Here is a 2,598-nt window from a genome sequence, read left to right as displayed (position 1 = left end):
TGATGTGTTACGCTGCTCTTCTCCTTTGCTCTCATTGCTGAATCTGGCAAAACGCTTCCCCTGGGGGTGGGTCTGGTGGGCTGGGCAGGTAGGGCTGAACCCGACCTCTGATGTCTGAGCACGTTGCTGTCTGCTGCCAAAGAACCACTCTGGGTTTCGGTTTTGGTGCTGCTGAGGAACAAATGTGAGTTGTGTGTGGGTAAAACACCCGCTGAATGCAGGCAGTGGGGATGGAGGGTTTGTGTCCCTTTGGAATGAGACTTGGAAGTGGCCGAGTTCCCATGGGCTTCGTTAGTTGGAAAGCAGAGGGAAGGACAGAGCAGCATGGGGAGGGCTGTGAGCAAACCTGATTGCTCTCCAGCATCCCTTGGAGGTGTGTGCAGAGCCCGAGATGGGGCTGCTGTGCTGGAGATGCCATCCCTGTGCAGGCAGCAAGTGGGAGATGTGTGCCAGTGCCAGGCAGCGTCATCTGTCACTGCGATTTCACCTTCTCACCTCCTGGATCGGGGAGGGCTGAGGTAAATACCTGGGATGCTGCAGCCCTCCTTGCCCTTTGCAGAGCACAGCAAGTGGCCCCATGAGCCGTCGTGGTTTGGGGAGAGCTGCATGGTGCCAGTGAGTTCTTTTGTTGTCTTCGGTGCTGATTTGGGCTCATAGGGGTGCGTGGTTTTGTGTCTGATGTTTCCCTGCTGTGCTTTGCTGGGCAGCTTTGTCTGCCCACAGCAGATCAGGCAGGGTTTGCCTTTGGGCTGAGCCCATGAGCTGCCTCATGGCAGAGGCTCGGGAAGACTGGGGTGATGTCCTCAAAGGAGGAAATGGATCCATTTGTTCACCAAGGCTGGCCTTCAGGAGCAGCTCTGGTTTCAGTTCCATGTGCAGCTGTAAAGTGTTGGCACAGGTGGTGCCAAAATCACTTGGAAATGAGAATTGCAAACTCAATTGTCCCAACCAGAGCAAAACCTTCTGCAGGGGGAAAGCAGAGTTGGGTCCCTTTGGTGCTGCCTTGTGAGTCTGCACATCAGAGGGAATGGCATCCATCCCACAGGGGTCTGCAGGACACATTGCTGCTCCGTAAGGGTGTTAGGCAGTGTGAAGTGCTCCTTTCCAGGGCTGGGAGAATCCGTGTGCCCCACAGCTGTGCCAGGAAGGTGCAGTTGTCCCCAGGCTGGTTGCTGGATGGTGCCTCATTCGGTGATAACGGCCCAGCTGGGAAATGCCCACCGACCCCAGGTTGAGTTTCCCACTGCCCTGAAGGCGTTTTCCTTCTGCATTGCTGCTGCCAAAGCTGAACGTTCAGTGCTAGCACTGGAGAACGGGGTCCTGGGAAAGGTTGTTACCGTTCTCTTCCTGCACACTGCTTGGAAACCCACGTGAGGTGATCACAGCATGGAGGGCTGTGGGATGGAAGAGCAATGCCTGAGGTTGGTCCCTGCCTACAGCAGCCCGGGCTGTGCTGCTCTGGGGGGGGCAGCCCCTTATTGCCCCTCAGCCATGAGGTATCGTGGTACAAACATCCCACATTCAGCAGTCTGGGGCTCTCATAAGGATTTATCCATCAGTGCCTGGAAGCAGCCAGCAGCCTTCGTTGGGGGCTGAGGGTTTTTTTCCGAAGCCAATTGAGGGAGCAGAGAGATTTATTTGAGAAGCAGTTTTAATGGTTGGACACTGCATCCCCAAAACCTCCTCCCTCTGGGTCTGCCTGCCCTGGGCTGTGTATTGGGGCCGCCCCCCGGGGTGTCCCAGCGAGGTGCTGAGGGGGATCTTCGTGCCTTTGTGTTGCAAATCTTTGCAGGAAATTGATGTGGGAAGGAGCCGAGGCCGCTGCTCCTCGGGGGATCCCCGCCTGCTTAGGTAAGCACAGCTGCCTGCTGCCCCATCCCAGTGCCCTGCAGTGATGCCCTGCAGCTCCTGGGCTGATTCTGGGGATAACAGCTGTGCAGATTGAGGGCAGCACCCTCTGCTTTGGCTGCATCCAGCCGTGCAGCGGAGTGGGCTGAAGAGTAACTCAGAGAAGACGATGGAGCCCCACGGCAGCAGATGCAGATGGGAAGGAGATGCTGAGAGATGCTGCTCTGATGCCTGTGGATGGGATGGGGACAAAAGAGGGATGCTCCACTGGTTGGTTCAGGCGGGGGGGGGGAGGGGAAAAGGGGAGGGAGAAGGGGGTGCAGATCAACCCCCCAAAGACAGAAATCCCAGCTCTGTGTGGGACAGACAGCCCTTGGGTAATGAAAGCAAAGCTGGGGCACAGGGGATGGGGGGATGTACAGCCCTGTACAGAAATGGCTGCTCTGGGCAGGGGTGGGGGGTCTGCAGGTGGGGCCACTGTGAGACCCCCGCCAGACTGTCTGTGCTGTATGTAAATGGCAGAAGGTGACTTTTATCAATGAGAGCCGCTGGTTTAAGCAGGGCTCGTTAGAAATGAACCCTCTGCAAAATGTTTGGCAGTTCGTAAGGTAAACATTGCAGGCAATTGGCAGCTCTGCCCAAACGTCCCGGGATGCTGCCCTGCACGTGTGGCGTCTGGCACTGCAAGGCCAGCTGCTCTGTGCACAGCATGGGCAGAATTGGGGTAGGAGGGGGAATGGGGGGGGTGGG

This window comes from Meleagris gallopavo, chromosome 30, assembly GCF_000146605.3.
Source record: "Meleagris gallopavo isolate NT-WF06-2002-E0010 breed Aviagen turkey brand Nicholas breeding stock chromosome 30, Turkey_5.1, whole genome shotgun sequence".
Lineage (NCBI taxonomy): Eukaryota > Metazoa > Chordata > Aves > Galliformes > Phasianidae > Meleagris > Meleagris gallopavo.
Note: the sequence above shows the minus strand (reverse complement) of the source record.